Source organism: Trachurus japonicus, chromosome 17 (assembly GCF_045865225.1).
Source record: "Trachurus japonicus isolate A0001 chromosome 17, Traja_1.0".
In the NCBI taxonomy this organism is placed as follows: Eukaryota; Metazoa; Chordata; class Actinopteri; order Carangiformes; family Carangidae; genus Trachurus; species Trachurus japonicus.
The window spans coordinates 36,037,419-36,062,058 of record NC_140923.1 but is presented as its reverse complement, the minus strand read 5'-3'; the positions used below and the strand labels follow the sequence as shown (position 1 = coordinate 36,062,058).

The 24,640-nt window shown below is 44.1% G+C and overlaps 1 long non-coding RNA gene across 1 annotated transcript; it reads right to left on the bottom strand.

The window, feature by feature from the left end:
* Positions 1–6,397: 6,397 nt before the first annotated feature.
* Positions 6,398–20,064, bottom strand: LOC146971275 (uncharacterized). Its single transcript, XR_015038102.1, has 3 exons — positions 19,811–20,064; positions 16,769–16,863; positions 6,398–9,024 (listed from the first exon to the last, which is right to left on the bottom strand). It is a non-coding gene; the product is annotated as an uncharacterized LOC146971275 (long non-coding RNA).
* Between the last annotated feature and the right edge of the window lie 4,576 nt (positions 20,065–24,640).

Sequence of the window (24,640 nt, the reverse complement as noted above, 5' to 3'; positions counted from 1 at the left end):
TCTGCCCACGCTGTCCCATCAACTGGCTAATGTATGCAGAGCCCACAGTCCTGTCTGCACACTCTGAGAGAGCAACTTACACAGTTCAGTACTTTAAATGTATGTATTTTGATTCCTATTCCAATGAAAGCAAGAGTGAGGGTGGGACTCTTAACAAGATTACCGCAACCCCTTAAAACGATACAACGGTGTGACGTTTGGAGGCAGAGAACGACCCGCAGATACAGGAGGTCAGAGTCCAACCATGACTTCTTTTGGCACACAGTTCCCTCTCTACTTTCTTTCTTTCCTGCCTCCCTACTCTGCACTCTGTCTCATAATCCTAAAATAACTGTAGGATTTTTAATATCTTTGCGAAAAGCAGACTCTCTCAGATCTTCTTCCCTTGCACATAAATAAATCTATATCATCCCTGATTTGTGGGTTTTCTAACTTTGAGAACACACGCGAAGCCGACTCCTCTCAACTCGCTCCAAACAGGAAACAACCACGTACGTACGGCACCTTAATGAGGGCGAGATCGCTGCAATGTTGGCTGAATGAAGCACTGGATTGGATGGAGTTGTGTGACATTTTTATTTTATTTTGATGCTCTCAGTTTAAATGCATTTATTATCAAAGCTGTAGACTCTGACTTACTTGAGACAAATCTTGACTTCATACATTGATGCAAATAGAGTCAAGTCTAAAGTTTTGACCTGCAAGCCACACAGCTTTAACATTTCAGTATTATGTCTATTCACAAGGCTGGATCTCTGCTGTGGGTGAAACACTAACAGGTCAGCAGGCTGGACGGGGAAAGTCCGGAAAGAAAATCATCCTGTTCTATCAGGTCAATGATGTGAACCTCAGAGGACTTAAACCCGCTCTGATTTTTAACTTTGTTCACTTAAACCGTCCGACAAATATTCTGCCTCTCCTGCACTGGACAAAGTCAGTCTTTAGATGATATTCTCATGGTAACGAGGTTATCCCCCGGATCAAGAAGGCACAACAGTTGCCACAGTAAGAGGAATAAATACAGAAAAAACCTGAATTTGTAACCATAAGGAGGGTGTGAGGGTGTACCAGACTCTCCCTCCATTTCCCTTCTTTGAGTATTTAACCCCCCCCCAGCCCCCCGCCAAGACACACACACATACACACACACACTTACACTCTTATACTGACATTGTGTCCGTCCAACAAAGACGTCCCCGCAGCCCCCTCATTATAAATACATGTCATTGGATCACAGCTCGCCTGAATCCCTGAGTCTGCTGCGCTCTAAGTGGCCGTGACTGAGCCCTGAATGGGTGGCCGAGCGACAGCTATACCAATAGAGCCAACAGTGTGTGGGTGTGTGTCTGTGTGTGTACGGCAACCCCACCACCACCACCACCACCCCTCACCCCAACCCGAATGAAAGCTTCACAGTGGGGCGAGGTCAGGGGTCAGGCTGTCTGTTACACACACATGCACACACACGCACACATGCAATTTACTGGACATTTGATATAGTGATGCAGAGCAGAAAAAAAATAAACACAAGGATGAAATTATGATTCAAATGGTTTGGAGCTGAATTCAGGTGAAGAGTGTTAATGGTTAACTGCTGCATGTGGGAAGCAGGTTTGCTTTAAATCTGGGGCAATAAGTTTCCTGCTGCCTCAACAACAAAGCTGCACGAATCTAGTCCTGGCTCACTTAGAAGGAGGGAACAAGGTGTCCGTGTGTGTGTGTGTGTGTGTTTGTGTATATATTTATGTGTGTGTGTGTGTGTGTGTTAAAAGAGCTCATCCTATTTCATTTTGCAGGGGAAATGCGAAAGTGTCGCTATCCCTCTGGAACCACAAACCAGGACACTCTCTCTCTCTCTTTCTCTCTCTCTCTCTCTCTCTCTCTCTCTCTCTCTCTCTTTGTCACCATCAAGGCTTCTATTTCTGAGTCTGAGCTCGCTTTTCTCCAGGGGTAGAACAAAGTTTTCCTCACTCTACTTTCACTGCAGTTTTGAACCCACAGAGATGTGACCTGGACTCAACTGGAAAAAAACGGTAATTAACAAAAACAGTTAATCACCAGCAGGTATACGCCACCTATCCACAAAAACAAGGCCTCTCTCTGCTTTAACCTTGAGTTGACAAAATAATTGTATGATATAAGAGGAAGCCTCGTTCCCTAATTTCATTGTACAAGCCAATGACAAGTGCTGATTAGCGAGTGTCTGATGCACACCGGGCTCATTAATGCAGCTCTGCAACAATGAGCCGAGGAAGAGGCGGCGGTTGCCCATGCTAATCATCTCTGCTAGCCCGCCACCTTCCTGCACCTTTGCCTATATGTCTCCTCCCCCTCGCTAGACGAGGACCCCGAGTAGCTGCCTGTGCACACTGCCTGATGGGAAACAGTAGGAGAATTTTATGAGGGATGGGCGCCTTACAGCGTCTCAGCTGCATCTCTGCGTCTATAGTTTGGATGTCAGTATGGGCATTAATTCATGGAAAAAATGTTCTGTCATAGTTAGTCTCAGTCTTGCGAGATAGTTCATGTTTCTCCAAAACAATATATGAAAGAAAATTGCTCAAATTTGTTTGATTATGGAGGAAACAGTTTTGGTCAAAAATACATTTTACCATTTATACGACACGTAGATGAATCTAAAAATAACCCAGTATCTCACTTATGTGAGTGAAAACATGTAACATGAGTCAGCTGTCAAACATTTGCTGTGTAATCATTGAAAATGCAAGTGCCAATGTCAATTATTCATTGTGTGAAAATTGTAGTCTTTAAATAATGGGAAAGATCATTTTTAGTTGCAAGTTATTCTTAGAGCAGGTATTTAATCTTGAGTGTGGGTCAGAGTTATTTTCTCTAAAAGTGGTTTTCAGTAATTTAGAGGAAGATGAGGAGAAGTAACTTAAAGGCAGAAACAACAATCTAAAAAAACGAAATCTGTTAAGTGTGCGGAAGTCAGAGTCGTGTATAACATATGGCCGTTCACTGAAAGGCTCCGAGAAATCAGAGACACCGAGAGGGAATAAAGTGACCGAAAGACAAAACACCTTGTGTAAAAATTGTGAAATGGAGAATAATGGAGAGCATGTGAGAGAAAACGAGAGAATGAGGGACAAAGAGGGTGCGAGAAAGATGTGAGTCTCAAAAAAGTGTCAATGCCAGGCTTCCTTTAGGCATGAGTGAGAAACTATGAGGCCTGGTGGTGTGTGAATGGTTTGGGAACACGCATACAAACACACAAGCACAGGCGCAAACACACACACTCACATACACACACACACACACACACACACACACACACACACACACACACACACACACACGCTTTCATACACACACACACACACACACACACACACACACACACCCTCCCTACCGCGCCAGAGCCTGTGCCAGTGAGACAGGTCTATGGGTCTATTGAGGGGACTTGGAGGGAGCTGTCCCTTTCTGTGGAGCTAATGAAGCCTGCACCCACAAGCATAAAGGAGTGGAGAGAGTTAGCACTGCGCTCCTTCACCCATTCACTCACTTCCTTCCTTTACACGGCTCCTGATGAGGTAATGCTTTCTCTCTTAAAGGGATACCATAAGTAATGCACCTTTACGCATGCAGAAGAAATTATGACTACAGATTGATGGATAGAAATGGATACAGTTTTATGAAATATGCTGTTGAAATATTAGGAATACTATGACTGGCGTTATTCTATATATTTCTATATTGGCATATTGCCACTGTCTGTGTCACTGCACATGCTTTTGTCTAGAAAGACACTGTGATTTCATGAAACACCTGGGCACTATATTTTCTATGAAATGATACTAAAACAGCTATAAACACAGTATTTTGTTGGGGACTATTTTCAGTCATGGATTAACACACCTTTGATGCTCTGTAACGTGTCACCACAACAGCAGAACAATGAGCATGTATGGCTAACATAATAATAGTGCCCATGTTCATTGTAGTTACGGAGCATCACTGCGACAGCGCGGCTCATTGAGTGTTTTTAAATAGTTTGAGGAAGATCGAGTTTAAGGCGCAGAAGAACAAGATAAAACAGGAAAGGTTGAATACGATTAGACTGACTTATTTGTATCATGACCCAGAAAGGATGCGAACAATCCCCAGAAACCACTCTGCTTCCACGGAAACATTAGAAAGGTGAATATGCTAATGAAACAAATTAGTAACTCAATAATAAATCATTCCGATACTATTTAAGCTAATTTAATTAATAATTTAAAACACATAGACATGCCATATCAAAACCGAAAGATTGAAATAAAAGATAGATCTATAAACTATAAGATCTTTTTACTAGATTTGCTCATGATATTAGCATATCAGAAAATTTGGGATAGAAGTTACAGTCGATATAAGTCTGACAGCTGACTGCTTGATTAAAGAAATTAAGAAGAGCTGAAGGTACTATAAACTAATGAGACTTGTGGCCTGGATAATCTTCCATCTGCAGGATATAAGACTTTTAAATTAAGTTTTGCCCACAGATGTTTCATCATATAGAGTTTTGTCAATGCAAATGATCAATTCAGTGTTGGCTTTGGTCTTTTCATGGGATTTGTTGACAAGAAGTAAAAGATAGAATATCAGCAGATGAATCCTTTGAGATGACAGAGATCTTAAAAGTTTTGACAAAACCATTAATACGGTTTCCCAGTTTGATTTGACAGGAATCACAGTGGCTAAAACTCCAGCATGGAAATGTGGAGCTCTTGTACAAAGCTGCCATCAATCTAAAAAGAAACAAAGACAGGCACCACACTGGAGAGCCTGAGACCAATGTGTCACTCAGAGAAGAAATGTCACAGAAAGCAGAGATGTGGGGAGAAAAGGCTTCCAGACAACACAATCACACTTTTCAGCAGGGGAGGTCTGACTTTAGGCTGCCTGTCTGCCTGCCTGTCTTCCACTCTGCTGCGACTACAACATGATGAAGGAGCTCTTGTCCAAGTCTACAACACCCGGTCTAGTCCTCTCTGAGCAACCAGACTCAGCTAACAATAGATAGCAGTGCTTATCAAACAGCCTGGCAACTTCATTAGCATCCAGCAAGACCCAGATGACGACTAAAGTGGCCCTACTCACACACTCATGAGCCAGACAGCCCCCTCCACTGGCCTTGACCCATGAACTCTAGGGTCCTCTTTCACCTGCTACACCCGCATTCATGCTAGCAGGGCCGTCTCGCCACTGCCCGGCTGCTCTGCATATATTCTCCTCACATTCCCACGCTCCGAGCGCAGACCTCCAGCACAGAGACGATCACACTTTCAGCTGAGCAGTATTCATACGAGACATTATGGAGATTTGCATTGTGTCTGGCTGTCTGAGACTTTTTTTTTTTTTGGGGGGGGGGGGGGGGGCCTCACTCACGACGACCACTACTGACATCATGACTTTATCCTCTTTTATAGTGGTGCGGTGGCTCTTTCTTTTCCGTCCTCCTCCTCAAATGAATCTGTAAATATCCTACGACCCCACGTGTCACCGCCGCACAAAGAAAACCGAATACGGTCGAATTTTTGTTTGTGATAAACTGCTTTATTTCCTATTTTTGTGCGTTCCTATTGTGCTGTGTGTGGAAAACCACGTCTTGGTCATGAAATAATGCTCTCATGTGATGTCATTCCTCCTCTTACAGCTATCCTTTGCTTTCCTGCTCGCGAAGCTGAAGCTGTGTTGTTGATTCTCTTTCCCTCCCGGCACATCAAGGGTAAAACTCATGACTCCCCTCGCCTTTCCTTCCTCTTCCTGATTCTTTACCATTTGTCACTGGCCAAAAGCAGCTCGGCGGCTCCTCATTGGCCGGCGCCAGGAGAAGAACCAGTGATGCTGCTCACACGAGGCTTCAGTATAGCCGGGGCGTTTATGTGTTATTGCGAGAAATGGGGTAGAGCGCGCATCCTGCTCTCCGACAGATAATGTGACTGTCAGATGTGGACGGATGCCGCACTCGGCGGCGTTCAGATCATGTGAGGTGGTGGTGGTGGTGATGGTGGGGGGTTTGGTGGGGGGGGGGGCTGGGGAGGCGTGCAAGAGGCTGTGACTGAATTTGCCTCGCTGCACAGCATATGGACGCCCTGATCATTCTATGCAAATGGCCGAGACACAGACACATGTTCACAAATGCAGACAAACTAACCCCCCCTCCCCTCCAGCCCCTCATTAATGGTTCTTCTTAAAACCAGACGCCCCCCCCCCGCCCCCCCTTCTCAAATAATAACCTCTCCACTAACACCCCTCCACTCCATCTTCCCCTCCTGAACGACCCCCCACCCCACAGTCTAGACCCTGCAACCCTCTCTCGCTCTCTCGAACCAGACGCCCAAAATCCTAACCCTCCCTCTCTCCTCACCCCCCCTCCCCATCTCCCCTCTCCTCAGCTCCCACGACCAGCAGACAGACCCTATGATTCGCGTGACCGCCATTTTGCTGCCCACAGTATACCTAACTGTACAGCACAGCAGCTGCCTTGATGGGCGAATGCAAATACGAACGCTGCATTGTTACTCAGCTGCTCAGACGACTCTCGTTGCATGAATTAACGCCGCCCCTCAAAAAAAAAGAGAGAGAGAGAGAGAGAGAGAGAGAAAAAAAACAAGACCTGTTCAATCAAACGTGACCACAAAACGACGCACTGCCGAAATGCAGAAACGTGAGATATTCATTTCTGCACCGCCTCGATCCTGCTGGCTACATAAACACCTCAGAACGCTGCCATTATACCAAGTTACGAGATCAGGGTTGGGGGGGGGGGGGGTTGAATTTTTTTTTTCATTCAATGCTTTTCCAAAGTGGCAAATAGAGGAGAAGCAGTTCGGTTCTTGGGAAGCAGCAATACGTGACACTTCAAAGCTGCAGTCCAGTGTTCTCTAGTCTGCAATCTTTGTGATACCGCCTATTTCTATGTTTAATGTGCAGCCCTTTTCTGCCAAAATCAGCCCCCCCCCCAACCCACCCCACCCCAACGATTTGTTCAGTGCCATGGTAACCAGACACCCGTGTGCATGAAAATGAGACTATTATGGTCTGTCTGTCTGGAGTTTGTTGGGCCTATGGACCCCTTCTTAATTAGAGTCTGTGTGCGTGTCTGAGCTCCTCTGTTTGCTTAATGCTTTCATCGGTGCATTATGTATGTCTGTGTGTAAAAAACTGTGAGTGTGCATGCGTGACAGAGCGCTATCTGATTAAAGAAAGCCTCGGCTTAGTCTTTTGTACAGTATCACATTTGCATGCGAGGGAATCACATGCGAACATGCACACACCATATGGCACAGTGGGTCCAGACTCTTGATCTCGCACGCACCGAACACCTATCAAACACATCTCAGGGCGCGAATGCTCGCACCTCAAGAGAAAAACAAACGGCACCGAATGTGCCTTTAAAACATTACTTCAGAGCTGCTTGTCCGCCGCTACGCCGCATTCATAGGAGCAATTATCAGCACATGCCAACGACATGACGGTTGTAGGTTATGCAAATGCAATTAGCCTCGATTTGCATTCGATAACAGCTAACGGATGCACAGATGGCAGAAGACAGAGGTACGCCCGCCATCTTTGGCAGAGGGAAAGACTGGCGGCCATTTTGTCTGAAGCTGTGCCCATCTGGATTGAAACAACCACACTGCATTACTGTGACGACGGCAGCACTTTGGGAGCTGTGGGTGCACACTGCTGCTGCTCGCTGGCAAACACTCTCAAGGCCAAGCATACAGTCCATTCATACACAACAGCAGAGCCCTCTGTAGCACGTAATATAAAGGGTGCCTGTCTCATATGATTCAGATATGGATCAATTGACTTAAATTAACTTTTTAACTTCCAAACATTTCTTCAAGTAGGAAATAAAAATCTCTTTTACAGCAGTGCTCATCAACCTAAAATCATCCCCTCTGACCAAACACACACACACACACACACACACACACACACACACACACACACACACACACACACACACACACACACACACACACACACACACACACACACACACACACACACACACACACACTTTCACTCTTTAGGCAATGTATGAGGTAATGAGAGCATGGTGAGAGTTGTTCATAGAGCAGAAAAAGTGGAGTGCTGAAGAGAGATACTTGCCATTTTACCATTTCCACTATGAGGTGGGAAGGTCTCGGTGCTCTGTCATCTTCAGCCCTCTGCGCTGTTCACCCAGCTTTTTTTTTTTTTTTAATCAGTCTGGAATTGAATAATAGACGTCATGGAGGGAAAAAAAAAAGATGTTCATGTGCCAGTGTTCCTGGTTTGAACAGACACATGTCTACGGCTCACCATAGTAACAGCAAACCAGAAGAGGAGGAGAAAATAAAGATAGCACTGCCTCTTTGTCAAATGTAAAAACTGGTTGGGGAATAAACAACGGGTGAGTTGAAGATGGAGAGTGAGTCAAAAGCAGAACTCCCATACTGGTTTTTAAACAGCCAGAGGCAGAAGGTGGGGGATATGTCAATCTTATGAAGGAAAAAAAAATCAAGAGAAAGGAATATCCCTCTCGGCGGTCTTTCAGCATTCTGGGTATTGGGTATTATTTGGGGAGAGATCCCCTTCAGCAGAACCACACACAGCCAGTAGAGATCGGGACTTGAGGTCCAGTCTTAGGAGCCAGGGCTGCAGCTGAGGGCCACGCAGGGCCTGTCCTTTGGAGGTCTGCGGGCCCCTAGGCCACAGACTAACACAGGAAACCCCACTCAGAGCTGGGCAGGCTCTGTGTTTCATATTGATTTTTCCTACATGACGGTAGCTCCAGAGGTGCTTCTTAGCCTTCAGGGACCTTCTCCATCCTTCCCAGCCCACTCACTAGCCCCCCACCTGGGCTTCACTGGCTCTGCTGGACCCTTGGATGGAGGTACGGGCCACAGGAGGAGAGGAGGAAGACGAGAGCCCATGGCAATGATGATGAGCAGCGCCGGGTCTCTGAGTTCAGTCATCTACCAGCCTTTATCCAGCCTTCCAACCACCCACCCTTGTTTCTCTCTGAAAAAGGAAAAACAGAAAGTGTTTTTCAAAATCTCACCTTTGGCATTCAGCATCCCTCTGCTCAATGCAAATGCAAATGTAAACACTCGCACTTTGATTAAAAATATGTGGGAAGAAAACGCCAACTTGCTCTTTTGCAACCTGCCCCAAGGCGCTCGCTGCTATACAGGCACAAATAAAAACGCTCAGCATACTGTGTGAAACACAGACAAATCTGTCTCTGTTCATATTTTAAAATTACAGTAATATAAACCATTCACATTCAAGTCATTACACACAACCTAGATAGGCATACTATCTATTTCACATCATTATGTTATGTAAAAAAATTTTTTTTTTACCAATCCTAATGACTGACCTAAATAAAACAATGAGCATTATAACTATTCTGATCCTAAACATCATTTGTCTGCAGGAATTCCTTCAAATAATGTGAAAACACTCCGAGTCCTGTTATCATGCTAATACAATATGGTTCTTTATGTGTGGCTTTGTTCTTTTCTATACGAAAAAATGAATTGCAGCGGCCTCATTCAGCGACCAGCACACCCCCTGGCCCCTGTTTGTGTCAAAACCAGCAGCAAATACATGTTCAGCTCTATGTGGCCTGCTGGAAAATTAACAAGACACAGACAATGGAGAGTTAAAATGGTTCGAGTTCAGTTATGGGACGATCTGTGGGTGAATCTGAGTTTGCTGTTATGTGCATGTTTTTCAGCATATAATAGGGGAGCACCCGGAGTAGCCCCTAGCTTAGCCTGTGCAGAGGAGTAAACGTGGGGTGAGACTGGGTGAGCCGGAGGAAGATTCAGACACAATGCCCCCATTGAGAGGGTTCAGACATGGGTGTTAACTCGCCATTCCTTCACAGACAATAGGGCCCCCCACTAGAGCAGGCATAGGGGACAATGTTGGTTCAGAGCAGCCCTCGACCCAGAGGGAAAGAAAAGAGCTGCATTATCAAGATGGGAGGAGGAGAGAGACGGACAGGAGGTAGAGGGATATGTTTGTGTATGGGTGGGTGGGTTGGCTGGGTGGGGGCTGTGACCCATGGCTTTGGACTTGAGGAACAAAACAGAGATTCATACAAACACACTGCAGCAATGTGAGACATGCCGTGGCCTTCAGTATTTACAAAATGTGAAATAATGTTCAGCGGAGACGTCTCCAACCTTTAACAAGTTCTTCACCGTCGGCCTGTGCAGCGCAGCAGATGGTTCATCTAGATCTGACTGCATCGTCTGGCTTGGTTTTACATGTTGTTACTCTTAATGACTAATTTAACATTTGGCCACTGGTCAGCAGTTTAAAATGAGCCAATTCGCTGCTACTGGAGTAATTACACTGATGTATTGAATAAATAAAACAAAAATACAGATGGTTAATCAAAATATTCCTGAAGCACACAAAGTGGCATCAAAACTTTAAATTTAGCTTAAATCTTGAAGCACACTAGAATCATGCACACAAAATAAAATATTTATACACGATTGATATTTTATAATTCTTAAGTTAGCTCTTTAGTGTTACAGTAGAGTACTTAATAAGCGCCAGTGATTCAGCTCCCATCTCTGGTTGGTTAATATGCGGAGCAAGCTGTCTGTGTTTGGGTAATTTAGGTGAATTGAGATGAAGCTATGGAGCCTGGACAGAAAACAGTTTTTTGAATTTATGTTAGTAAAACTGTTTCTTCCCTAGAAAAAGACTGAGCCATGCTAATGTATAAAAAGTTTTAAATTGTTGCAAATAATTCTTGAATGAGACATTGACCCATGTAAATCCATGATACCTGTTCCTGACCATATAGAATTGCACTGAGTCCAGCCTGTGAACTTTTTACCCCTCTACCCCTCTCCACCCCCCTCACAGCTTCCCGTCTGTCTCTCACAGCGTCACAACCATTGAAGGCAACGCACTAACAAGGGAGGAGGAAAAAAAAGAGGCTTGACATGTATGGACGAAAGAGGTGACATATTAGCAACAGTCTGTAAGAGCAGCCGGATTTTCTCACTGTCGCTGCCTGATAATCATGTTCAACTTCTCCTTTTGAAGATGAAGTATTGGAAATGAGACACCAAAATGCACCGCTGCTTGTGCACATTTCAAAGGTTTCAGTGAAACACACGTACAGAGGCAGGTTGTGAGAGTTATATATACAGTTCCTGCAGACTTTAATGGCCTCATGTTTGCAGCAGGAAAAGTAAGGAATCACATCCTCCAGTGAATTCAGCATTTTTTAAAACATCTTTAACGTACCTCCAAAGACCATATAACAAGCTTTTTCTTGTTCACAGTTGCTTGTTATATACACTGCGGTTGTAAAGGAACACTGTTTTGGGAGTCTGTTTGGGAGTGAAGCTGACAGCGCTAACAAGCTATCGGTAATGTAAGTCTATAAGCTTTTATTCTGCCTTCCCCTTTCCAGACAAGTAAAACAAAAGGAGTTTCTGCTTAAAATGTATAAAGGTAACTCTCGGGGTTGGTTGTGTTTGAGGTGGTATAGGTGGCAGGGGGTTGGGGCGTGAGGGGTGCTGGCGTAGCTGGGAGATGTTTATGGAGATCCTGTGTCTCTCTAGGAGCCTAATAGAATCCTGTGGCTGGCGTGAGAGCTCATTGTGGCGGCGTAAAGGATTACACTGGTAAACTGGTAAAACAGGGGAAAGAGCCCAAACACTCTCTACCTCCTATGGAGAGGCAACGAACCATCGAACAATGAGAGGGGAGAGTATATACTGCGAGCTGACTCATTTCATCAACACAGGGAGAAAGTAGCGAGAGGAGGAAGATAGAGGAAATAGATTAGGGTGTTCATATACATGCATGTGCACAAGCCCCCCCCCCCCCCCCCCCCAAAAAAAAAGAATCGCCTCGCAATAGAGTGAATGATAGAAAAAGTAAAGGGAGCATGGAGGGGAGGGGGCTGCATGGACGACAGTTCAATAGTAGAGGGTAATATGGACAAATGATGTCTGTCTTGCTTGTCTGTCTGCATCCTGAGTGACAGTTTACAATCTCTGAGGCAGCAGGCAGGCCCAGCAGGTTGGCTCTTTGGCACCATACAATCCCTCATTTCCCAACCAATTTTTTTCCTCCCTCCCTCTCTCTCTCTCTCTCTTTCCATCTACTTTCCACCTCCAGCTCTCATCTGTTTAGGGCCATCTCTAATCTCCCTCTTTCTTGCACCATCGCCACCTCTTTTCTGACTTTTGCCTACATTTTAAAAATTAGCCGTCATCAATTCACTGCCCTTACGCCAAATAAACGACACAAACCCTTATTTTTTTTAGACCATGAAGGGAAAAATAAAACTCTAACAGATATTCAGTTTCCTAATACTTAAGCTGCACGGTAATGATTTCTGACAGGCGCTCTTCTCTCCTACTCCTTTACCTGCCCCTTTAATCGTAACTGCGAATGATGAACTGAACCGGTCTCTCTCTGCACCTGGCCTCCCATTCATCAGAAAACTGTTTCCAAAAGTCTCTTCCAGCAACGATCACTAACATCGATGCTAAACCAGTAGATGAAGTCTAAGCTAATATTTCCTCCCTTCAGTTTCTCAACTTAACATCTGACGAGAATAAATCCACTGAAGGACTAAATGTCTGAGATGTGGAGACCCCCTCCGCCACCCCACTCCCTGGTGTCTGATGAGCATGATGACCCCCGTATATTTCCCACAGTTTTCACAAACAACATGCAAGTAAAGCATTATTCTCCTCTCATCTGCTGTTCAAATGGAAACCACATTGAGCATAATGCATCATCTGCATTCTGCAACCTGCCTCGCTCAAAGACTCCTCTCTCCTCCTTCGCTCTCTTCATCTCTGTTCCTTCAAAGGCTGCTGAGGGTGTATTCAAACAGCAGGATACACACTCAGCTAACAAACCTCATTAAGGGCCCATACACACTTTCTCAATGCTAACACTAGCTGTCACACATCCCCTCTCAATGCACACACTGGTGGCCACACTGACCACGACAAAGCATCTTTACAGAGCTAATTAGAAGGGTCTCCCTCTCTATTTGAAACTCATCTGAATAGGAGGGAACATGATAACAAGGAAGGGAGAAAGAGATAGAGAAGGTGGGACAGGCAGGAGAAAGAAGGGAGAGGGGAGTCGGAGCAAAAGCAAGAGAGAGAGAGAAAGAGAGAGAGAGAGAGGATGCCTGCTAATATACTCAGGAAGATAGTAGGCGTCGTCTTTCACTGTGTGGAATTAAAGCTGGGAGCTCAAGCAGGCAGGGGGAACTGAATTAGTGTGACACCGCTCTGTGTAGCTCGGACACAGCGACGGAGGGGAGCGGGGAGGGAACTGAGCGCTGCAACGTTTTTTGATTGGTGTGCCAGTATCTAGAGGGAGATGGAGGGAAGGAATGGGTGTGACACCAGCTTCTTGGGGAAGGTGCTGAAAGAGCAGCTGCTGACATGGACGACATCTCGGAAAAACCGCACGAGGCTCTTCAGCACAAACACAAATACGGAATTTGGATATATGCATTCGAGCGACAGGCTTGAAGCAAAGAAACTCAACAAACGTGTGACGCTTTTGCCTTTCTTTGGTTTTCTTTACCTCATTATTGTTGCACTTAATTTTTTTGATCCGAAAAAAAAAAAGAAAAAGAAAAAAGTGATCAGTATTCAGTGTCTAAAACGTTACTCTCTTTAAGCTGCTCACGTTTTTTATTTAGACAAAGACAGGAGGTCACACTGAGGGTTCAGCTGCAAAACATTCCTCTATAGTTGCCATATCTTCCTCCAACCCTCCTCCGTTTCATGTTTAAATTTTTCTTTTGTGTGTGTGTGTGTGTGTCCCTAAAGCGAGCTGTGTGCGAGTTAGTGTGCGTGCGTGCATGTGTGTAAGCCTGGAAGCAGACAATGCCAAGTTGACAGTTAGGGTCTTGGATCAAGCACAAGGCCAAGTTTGTCTCCACAGTTTGAGTGAATGGACACGTCAACACTGCAGTAAAATATCCCTGTTTCTCCAAAATGTCTCCAAAATTAACATTATCATAACAAAAAAAATACAAAATAAGTGTACTCCAAATTAGAACAAATGAAATTATTTTAAATGTGATCATTTTAAATAAATGAAAAAAAAAAGAGAGCGGTATGTAGCTAAACCTTTTTTTTTTAAAATTCAAAATACAAAAAGAGAAATAATAATAAAGAATAATACACCCTCTTCTTCTTTTCAGTCCCTCACAGAATTTTAAGTTCAAGTTGAAGTTATGACCTAATTGTTGTCCCATCAAACCCAGTGGCCCCTGATGAGAGTGCAAAGCATTCTGGGAGAATAGCAGGTGTCCACATGTCACAGAGCTTCACAGACAGCTTGTTAATTTGCACAACTTTTACACACACATCTCTCCCTCCATGTGTGTGTGCATGCGTGTATTGGTGTATATGTATGTGTGTATATATTAGCGATGGGACTTGACCCTAGCGAGCTGCGGCAGTGTTTCGCGTCTTGCTGGGCGTGGGAAAAAGACGGGACCCCTTTTCACAGCTGCCTCAGCCGAGGCCGGGACTGCTGGGGGGCCCCTGTACCCCCTCCACACACACACACACCCGTTCCCCCTTGTCCGACTCCCCCACCACCGCTCCCCACCTCCCCTTCCTCCTCCCTCTATCCCATTCAGGCTCCGGCCTACTGGCTTTCAAAAGCAGGACCCCCTTCCCAGCCCTTCATAAATACATCTCATTATTCAAGCCCTAGTTTGCATAGGGATTCCAAAGAGATCTCCACTCTGCTCGTGAGGCCTGAAGCCCCTCAGCCTTTTGGACCGCACAAGTGCAAATTTCGACTTAATAATCTCTCTGTGTTAATATTTGTTTTAAAACGATGTGTGCACGCTTGCAAAACTATTTCACCAGTACTGCAAATGTCTGAACATTTATATTCTGGTGCATCTTCTGCTTAATCTTTTTTTTTTTTTTTTTTTACTTCAAGGGATGTGGCAGAAAATCTGGAGAAACTAAAACTACTGAAAAGAGAGTTTAGCATGACTATTAGCGAGTGCTATTAGTCTGTACTCCCATCTGCCACCGGCTATTGTACAGTTCCTCACACACAGACACAGACACAGACACAGACACACACACACACACACACACACACACACACACACACACACTCTTCAACCCCTCTACAACACACCCCACCCCACCCCCATTCGCTGCAATGCATTACTGCAGAGATTTATCTCCTATCAGCCTGTATAATACTGAGGTTATAATTTACATCCACTCTAGAAAACAGCAGCACAGGCCGGTCCTTGCATATGCTAATATAAAGCTTGGGAAAATCTGGGCGACTCAAAGAACTCCATACTAAATTTGAATAACTGAGCTTTCTATTGAGCTTCAAGGTTGTGGAACCATGAAGATTTGACCTTTCTAACAATATGTACTTATTGTTTAATTCCTAATGCTCAGCTATTTAAGGGGGCATTGGAGGGAACGTACTGACAGCCTTAACGCTGGGAACGTTTCTGTTTCGATCTTGTTGAAATAAGTCAGTTAATATATTTTTGGCGAGGGTTTTTATTTCTCGGAAGAGTAATTCAAATGTCAGGGGTGAAACCAAAATCATCTCATCAAACTGATCATCTTACTGTAATCTTCCCTTTTTGCCATTAACACTACAGTATTTTCAAGCTATTCAACCTAATGCTGAATAATGCATGTGCCATACCTTTATGCAAATCGATACTTGGCGCACAACAATCAGGAGACTTTGGACAAGGGGAGGGTGGTTCGTCAAGGCATTAGGGGCAAAAAGGACAGAGCCACCCAAACACTCTTTCCACATGAGCAGGTCCAAACCTTGGGTGAGCCCTACGCCTGCGCTCTCCTAACGGGATAAAGAACCGCAGCAAAGATTACACGGCCACCTCCCCTGCACCTACCACACACTCTACCTGACAAATAGGATCATAGTGTTTAAAGGGATAAAACGCTGAATGTATGAGAATGAAAGAGGTGTGTGTGTCCCTGTGTGTGTGTGTGTGTGTGTGTCACTGGGTGTGTGTGTGTGTGTGTGTGTGTGAGGAGGATGGGGATGATGTACAACGTAAAAAAAAATGTTAATACTTCAAAGGAGAAAAGAATGATGGAATTCAACATGGAGGTCTTACTTCACTCGCTCAATTCCCACCGTTTACATTCTCTCTGTTGCTGTAGGCTACAGTCTATTGCTCCTTCACCCCATATGTATATATTCTGATATATACATGAATGGAATAAAACTGACATTTACACTGTGCGCAAATAAAAACGACAGTAAATGTCCCTCTTAATGCCCCTTTTGGTTTGAATAAGACGGTGGGGATTACTGCAGTGCTGCTCACTTTTAAAAATCATTCCTGATGCAAAATACAAAATCCTCAATATTTCAAAATTCAGGCTTAGTCTGTATTTCTTTTTTATTCCACACCCACACACACACACACACACAACCAACTCCATGGAAATATGGACAACAATCAACCACCAGCATTGCTGCAACATCTCTGGTCATGACACTGTCGAAACAAAACTATCTGCAAGCCTCCAGCATCTTCAAGTTTGACCTGAACCTCTCTCTTAACTCCGTGGACTTACTGCCGTGCCTAAAATATATTAGGCAGAATGAACAAACTGCTGGTGCACTTGGCAAAATCTCGGGTTGTTGCTCGTGTGAAAGTGAACCAAATCTGTTGTTCTTCATGCATGTGTCCTTGTTTTTAAATATTTACCTGCAGGAAGGCTGCAGCTCCGCGTCCTGTCTGGTGGCAGTTTGTCTCCTCTCGGAGTTGATACAAACTTTAGGGTCAGCATTGTCAGCATTTTCCTTTAAAGACAAAAGCAAAAAGAAGAATCAGCCGAAGCTCTAATTTTAATATGACGTCACATATTGGAGATGTAAATAAGCAGCTTGCAAGATGATGCAATGAATGATAAGTTCGAATGAGAAATAAATGCATTTTTGTCGACCTTGCAGCTAACAGCACTTGTTTTACTGTCTTCACAGGTGCTGTTTTTGCCCATGCACTTCTCATTATTTTTGCTTTGTTTCAAGGTTACATGTATTTTCTGTTGTGCGGGTGGTAAATCATGCTTAATAAAAGTATTTGTGGAGACCCCAAAATGTAAAAGGTCATGGAAAATCTGCACTAAGTAGGTTTAGAGAAAACCTATACCACAAAGTGAAGGTATAGAGCATGATTCATCTGTGCAGCATCCCAGTTGCTAAGCTACTACAATATAATATTGAACGTGAAAAATGTTATATATGGATAAAAAACAGGGTATCAAACACATCACAAAGATCTGTGGGATTGAACAGAAAGATAGAAAGATTATATAATCCCATAATATTTTAATCCCTGCTTTTCTTTGCATCACTCTAAAATGGAGGACATGGAGGTCAAACTGTACGTACACCGGCTCAAACTGTCCAGCGGCTATACTCCATGCAAACGTCAACACATGCAGACACATGCAGCAGTCACACACCATCTGAGCTCTCTTGTTTAACGGCGCACATCAAATATTGTCAGTCATGGTCTAAATAGAGCATGCTGGGACTTCAGGGATATTCAGTCATCTCCAAGGCTTGGTGATTCTGCTCTAAGAATAGATCAAACTCTGAGCCGATGTCCTATTTTGTTCTGATCTAGCAGGCGAACATGAAAATAATCCACCCAGAGAAACACAAATTTGAACATATCTGCCATGTCTGACTCGGATTCATCTTCAGTGATGAAAGCATGTTGGAAATAGGGGCTCTAGATAGTCATGTGCAGCCCGAGCCCTAGCTCTTTTGCTTTGAGTGACTGTTGGTGCACCATGTTGTTGATGTGTTGTACCCTAAAGGTTCTGGTTGGGTAGCAAAGAGGCAAACAGCTCACACTATGTGACAGTCAGATGATGGAGAAACAGTGTCTCTGGTTGTTATCGGGGATGTTAGCTGGCAGTAGCTCGGTCCTGTGCTGTCTCCCTGTGCTCCACCGAGGCTTCACCCTGCACCAAGCAATATACACGTGCATCCAATTATACATTACACTCCTAATGTCATGTTAATTACAGTCAGGGGACATCACTTAGCCTTCAGCACTCATAGAGGAAACACACTCAGAGCATGAGAGGAGTCGGGCTGTCTGAACGTGCAGTGAATGCAGCTCTGCACCATAAATTCACACAGTGTAACAGCTGGCTTCAGTGAACGCCACACCAACTTCCAGGCCCACAAAAAAAATCGCCATAACCTACATGTGAGATCTTAGAAAGCGATCTGGTGGTGGTGCTGCTGCTGATGCTGATGCTGCTGCCAACACCGTCACGTGACTCCTGAATCGACCAATCGCCTGAACCCTTTAACTATTTCTGTCTCACCCCTCAAGATATTGCTGTTATACACCCACACAGTTATGGCAACTACACAACAGCCATGCGTTGTGGATTTTTTTTAGTAGCCTATGATATCCCAACATGCAACACGCTCCCCCTGTGCCCTAAAGTTGAACGAAAAGCCGATTTATTGATCCTCAATCGGGCCCAGCAGCAGCATCACGGCGATGCCCGAACCCACGAGCCCATGCAGGGAAGAAAATACAAAATAAAGCAGCAGCAACATTCACGCCCTCGCAGACACGCAGGTGGCTCCTGTGAACGTGCCAACACCTATGCAATGAGAGGAGAGAACTGTTCATGCTCAGCGGACCCCCTTATACCTCCCCCCATCACCCCCTCCACCACCACCACCACTTCTCCTCATCGGCGGCGGCAGCGGAGCTCAGCCTCCCTCAGCATCCGTTCCTCCTGCTTCCTCCTCCTCCTCCTCCTCCAGCTGCTGCTGCCCGGCATCCTCTCCTCCTCTTCCCCCAGAGAAGGACCCCCGGGTCTCCGAAGTGTTCGGCGTCAGTTCGTACTTTCGGTTCTCTAGCTTTATGAAATTAAAACTCATACAGCTAGATAACCAAAGACACAAACTAACCCGTCGTCTCTTAAAGGGGCCGCCTCTCCGATACAAACAGAGAGAGAATAGACAGGATGGAGGGAGAGAGAGAGAGAGAGAGAGAGAGAGAGAGAGAGAGAGAGAAGCCTGCCTGCCTGTGGTCACATTGCACTGAGAGCCCCCTCACACACACACGCAAACACACACACACGCGCGCGCGGAGAAAGAGAAAGAAAGAGAGAGCAGTGTAACTGCTCAGCATGAAACAACCTTTTATATTTATCTACAGACTGGATGTGAAATGAAGTTGCAACACTGACTACTGGCCTCCATGACGAGTTTGTCACACACACAGGTCATCACAGCCTACTAGGCCCAGTAGCTGCCCCACACTGTCACCACCATATTCAACTTTTAACTGAATAATTAGTGTGAAAAAAGTGTAAAGTGAAGTATCACCAGGGCTGGAATTACTGTGTTTCGCTTTGCACAGCGTCACTGCATCAGCTCCAGGTCAGACACCTTAACCCTCTTCTTATTGCAACCATATCAAAACCATTCATCAATATTCACACATCATTTTTCAGGAGATGCTGTTGCCTTAAAAAAAAAAAAGACCCAATATTGTGGGTCTACACTATTTAGACAATCAGGTCTGACAAAGTTGCCTTGCACAGCCTTCAGTTGTGTGTGGCTGTCCGGTTTAAATGCAGTATAGGCCTGTAGGCTACTGACAATCAACATGATGAAGATGCACAACAGAGAAAACACACAACAGCCCCCTTTACTGGTATTAAGACAACACTCCCACAACTACCACCGGCTATATGCACCCACTTACTTGCACACCAGGCTAACTCCACTCCACTACACGGTCAGTATCCTCCAACACTGTCAGCTACTCGCCACGGATCTCTCCGGTTAGAGGCGTCAGGTCTGATCGCACCCGATGAGAGGATAATAAATAAAAATTAAAAATAAAATAAATAAATAAATGCGAGAAAGTAAAGGAGGCAGAGATGCTGCGTGTATACTAGTGCCCCTACACGTCGCTTTTGGTGGAGCTCTGCGTGGGAACGACACGGGTGTCCTCTCCCTCACGCGCGCGAGCTGCGACTGTCAAGTGCACAGAGTCCTCGCGGTGAGCAGAGGGGATAAACTCCGCCTCAGAGAGAGAGAGAGAGAGAGAGAGAGAGAGAGAGAGAGAGGCGGGAATCTGAAAACATTAAAGCCAATTTGAAAACGGAATGATGCAGGTGTGTGTGTGTGTGTGTGTGTGTCAATCAGGAGCCGATTCCCCCCCAATTATCCTCATTAGCGAGGCTGTAATAAAACAAGCTGCACAGACACAGACGTGTTTCTGAGACTTAACCGAGGCTGATGCAAATGGAGCTGGATCAAACCTGATACAAGGAGAACAATAGCTAAAAGAAATTATTTTCACTTCTCTGAATTTATTTATTTATTTATTTTTGGAATTTAGAAAAGTGACGTCCCTCTCGTGTCTTTGGGGCTCCTTCCTTTTTTAAGCTTTATAATCTTGTTCAGAGTAATGGGAGCACAAACTTTCTATAAAAAAATAAATAAAATACTTTTAATCCTTAACGATATTCTGCAGATTTCTGCAGGGATACACTGGAGCAGCAAATAATCTGTACAGACCGTATGAAGCTTAGAGTTGAATTATTATTAGATAAAAATCACAAGTCAATGTAGCTGTAATTTATTTTAATTTAGAAAAGGTCCTTTCAGATCGTTTTAAGAACACAGCCCTTACAAAGCCTTAATAAGACAAAGTTATGTGCTCTTATGAAATGTGCACTTTATAAAATCCCGAACATGTGATGACAGTACTGAAATAATTAGACTCTCTGCATCCTCATTACTTTATTATTTGACCTGATTATGGCTGCTTCATGCATTTTCCCCAAAGATTGTTACATTGCCATAGCCATTACAGTAATAGACTACCTACAACAGCCCCTAAACCAGCATTAAAAACATCATCAAAGGCTGTTCTCTGATCAGCGTTTCTTCGCATTTGCAGATGCTTCATATGGAGGAAGAGGAAATGTTGCAGGAGCTCTGGTTTTTATTCCAACAGATAAAAACTCGCTGTGCAGGCGCCAAGCAGAGGAATTCAGGGTTTCTGTCCTTGGTGCAGAAAAGGCCCACGCCTAGCCAAATCCTGATAGCATATTCAGGCTATATTCAGCCTTATCGAGAGCGATATTATGATATGAGTGATATCTGGGCTGAGGAGATGAGATAGTGGGCACGATTACAATCACAGCCTTTGATATAAGAAGCCAGTGGCAGAGACAGGACCCGAATAGCAACTTGCAATATCTCCCAAAGTTTGAAAGGATATTTAAAAAGATGTGTGTGTGTGTGTGTGTGTGTGTGTGTGTGTGTGTGTGTGTGTGTGTGTGTGTGTGTGTGTGTGTGTGTGTGTGTGTGTGTGTGTGTTGTGTAGGTAAACCAATAAAAGAGCAGGGAGCCACAGTCCTGGTTTCCAAACCAAGCTTGCATCTGATAGCAGTTACATATCTGATTATTGCGCATGGGCAATCTGTTTGTATCATGGAGGTGCAGCTCTGCTGTCAGACTGCAGCACAGGTCCGGCTCTCCAGTATGAATCCCATTCTACTCTGCATCATTGATAAGTAGATCTAATCAGCTGTGGCCTCTGCTGCTGTCATCCCGTAATTGAACGAACACCACATAGTTGTTGTGGCGCGGCTCGAGAAAAGCGGGAAGTCCTGCACATGTGTTTTTAAAACCACTGTTCAACATTAGCATGAGAGCGCAGTTCATTTTCATTGCACATGCACAGCCCTCGTTGCTGCTGCTGAGCATGCGCGACCCAGGTGTTGGAATACACGTGCATCCCTATATTACATTACATTTGCTTGAAAACACTCTTCTCTAAATATTTAATTTAGCTATTCCTAAATGAGAGGACACAGCTATCAATCTTCCCACAGACCTCACATCCACATTAACACGAATGATTAAATAAAAATCTGTTTGAAAATAGCCCATTGTCTATTTTCTGCCATATGCCATGCTTTGTTTTGTTATCACTGAAAATTTTAAATTTTAAGCAAACCCTATTGTCTGTAGACTGTAATATATATGGCCTATATATATTATAGTGTGTGTGTGTGTGTGTGTGTGTGTGTGTGTGTGTGTGTGTGTGTGTGTGTGTGTGTGTGTGTGTGTGTGTGTGTGTGTGTGTGTGTGTGTGTGTTAAATAAGAGACTATAGGCTATATAAGTTTTAAATTAATTGAACAAAACTATTTTGGTCAAGACTAATAGTAGTAAGCTGCTCAAAAATATCATGCAAAATGAATTAACTAATTCCTGTCAATAAAGTGAATACAGTTTAACACAGTTTAAAATCTGTGTGTGTGTGTGTGTGTGTGTGTGTGTGTGTGTGTGTGTGTCAGATGGATTTTCCCACAAACAAGTGACAGGGAAAATGTAACCCCCCCCCCCGTACACCCCCACCCCACCACACACACAAAAAAAAGAAAAAAAAAAGGTGGGGGGAGAGAGAGAAGAAGAAGTCAACATCAAGTTCAACAACGTGCCAGGGAGAAATTTACATAACAATCAGGTCTGGGATCCTCGAGGTCCCCCCACCCTGCACAACAGAGTCTGGCGTCAGCCCCGCTACACTTTCCCAGGCTCACAACAATATCTCCCTGCTGAACTCTGCACTGCAGCGCTGCCTGGGGCCTCCTCCTCCTCCTCCTCCTCCTCCTCCTCCTCCTCCTCCACTACATGAATACTTCTCACATGAGCACATGTCAGCGGAGAGCCTCATTAAATATTCCAACAACTTCTCACTAACAACCTGCTTCACACGACCAGAAAAATTAGTCTGAACATTGTTGATTTTCCTGATGACTTAAAGGCGGTCAGTGACGCTCCAGAGGCCTAACGGTACTTTGTCGTATATCTACAGTTTGTTATTTCTATCTAGATAATGCTGTATTTGACTGTATTACCTGAGTCTGTAAGTCTTGTAAGTATTACAATCTACATTGCAGCAATATAAAAATAAATCAGTAAAGGTCAGATTCTAAAACAAATATGAAGCAAGGTTATTTCCTAAAATTGTTAATGTATCACAACTTAATTAATCAGTTAACACATAGGTCTACTGTTCTCTTGATCAAAGATAACCATGGAAAGCTTTAACCTAAAAATAAATAGATTAATTAAAGATATATAGGCCTATATAAACGTGCACTATTTTACACCTATCAGAGTCAAAATATTAAAAGCTACTTACAAATGTTGCCAAGTTAAGTCCAATAATTTGCTCCACACAGATCCTCTGGGTTTTGAACACAGGCCTATATCATTTGCTTAGAATTATGCTCCAGTCCAGATATGCCCCCTTTTCTTTTTCACTCCATCCAAATAAACTGGACTCGATATTTAAAGCAAGACAGAGAGACGCCTGCAGCTTATCCTGCGTCCCAAAGGTACACCGCATCACCTGCTATTAAAGGATATTTTTTCTTCTAATCTTGAATATATTTTTACTTGCTGCAATCACGGAAAATGGTTACTATATTATGTGGAAAAATCCTCTCTTACCGGATGAAGCGGGTCAGACAGGAGGAGTGGGAGAGCTGCGGCTGCAACCAGCGAGAGAGGCGAAGGGAGGAGGGAGGAGGAGGAGGATAGGAGAGGAGAGGAGGAGGAGGAGGGAGAAGCAATAGAGCCAGCTCAGGGCCTATCAAATTTGTCAAACAGGCCTTATAATATTTGGGGGGAATAAACGAGCATATAAAACAGCAAGGGAGTCGGTGAATGCTGCTTTTATTTTTGAAATAAGAATCAGAATCGCATCGACCAAAACCTGCTGCTGCACGGATCAGACTAGCTCTGTAGCTGTGGATAGGACGGCTAATGTTCAACCCTCAGGTCACAATTATACACAAAACCACCTAATTAAAAGCATTTCTTTTCTTTGGGAAACATTTCACTCATTTGTGTGACTTTTGTTCCCCCAAATCTGTAATTTTAAAGAACCTTTGCCTGTTCCTGCCTCATTAACATAATGTACAGTAGGATTTTATCATTCAAATGAATGTTTTTTTTTATAGGTTATACGCCCAAAAGGAGAACTCATAACCAGGACTGGAGTTAATCTTCATTTTCTAGGAGCAATTTCTTCTGTATCTTCTTATTCCTGCACTCACAGATCGATACAGTGGGTATGACAAAGCATGCAAAATCGCAGGAAATACCACTGACGAGTGTTGTCTTGTTGTATGGGCTGAAGGGGCTGGCCTATAAAAATATAGAAAAATAATCCAAGGGTGTGTGTGGTATTAACTCTTTTGCATGAATGAATGCTGGATACAGCCTGTTTATGATCGACCTATAACACACAAGCAGTTTTACATTGGAATAATAAATGCATTACATATATTACTGACTGTTTGACTGTGGACCAACAGATTGTGTCTGTTTCCAGGAGGAGAAATGAATTTTAACGAGTTAGATCTTAAAACCAAACGACACGCTGCAGGCTGCTGCCTCGTTTTAAAGGCCGCGCGCGCGTGTGTGTATGTGTGTGTAAACTAACCCAAAGAAATACAGTATACAGTAAAAATGCATCCACTAAAGGACGAAACAGCGACACA